Source organism: Mesitornis unicolor, unplaced genomic scaffold, assembly GCF_000695765.1.
Source record: "Mesitornis unicolor isolate BGI_N332 unplaced genomic scaffold, ASM69576v1 scaffold49346, whole genome shotgun sequence".
NCBI classification, from domain to species: Eukaryota; Metazoa; Chordata; class Aves; order Mesitornithiformes; family Mesitornithidae; genus Mesitornis; species Mesitornis unicolor.
Window position 1 is genome coordinate 1 of NW_010193937.1, and position 1,035 is coordinate 1,035.

Here is a 1,035-nt window from a genome sequence, read left to right on the forward strand (position 1 = left end):
TATGTGTGTGTATTTTTTTTTAATTCTTCCCTTCTGATCCAGAAATACACATTATGGGCTAGAGAGGTCCAGAGTAGTCCACCAAATGGATCCATTTTCTGACATTGTACATTTAGCCAAAAATTTACATCTGGGTGATTCTAAACCACTTCAGATTCAACCCTTGTAAAATTCATTCCCATGTTTAGGTACAAGCCAAATACCCAGTGATTTCCAGGAGATTTAAAAAGGTCATCAATGCACAATGGAAGTGGAATGAATGCTAATACCATAAAGCTCCATATCAAAAATAATACAAAAATAATAAATTGCTTGCTTTTGAGTAATTAAAATAAAATACGCTTTATATTTGTTAAAAACAACTTAAACCAACTAGTTCCAAGAGCATATATTCTCATGTAAGCGGTGCAGTTCAGTTATATGTGCAACAAGGAGTTCAAAAAAGCCAAACAAAACCGAACCCAAAACCAGTAGAGAACGTGATGATGAAGAAAGTGAGAGTACTTGACACTGCTGTGACACCGTGCTGCATCACACAGCAGCAATCAGAGGTACTACCCAAGCCTTCCCCATCAGTGGTTGTCTGCAACAGCCATTACGATCAAAGAAATAACTAAAAGTGGAATATGCTTTTCAGAAACACTCCAGGGTGAAGGTTGTAAAGAAAGAAAAAGATATGTATCTAACATCCTGTCTCAAAAAATGGTGTATTATTTCCATGACCCTAAGTAGGCACCAGCCTATTTCCTCTTGAATGACTGAAGGAAAAAGGACAACTTCACAGGTAGTAAGACATGAAAAATGCCAGTAAAAAAAATAAGAATTACTTGGCATCTTCCAGGAGGATATATTAAATTCTCCTTCACCTAAGGTTTTGTCATCTAATTTAAAGACTTTTTGGAAATATGCCCTCCCCTAACCACCATATCTGATGAAAAATGCAGATGGTCATGCCAGATAACATCATTAAAAAATTCTGGACTTGAAATCCAATTGAACAGAGGAATGCAGTGGACCTATAAGAAGTCAGCAAAG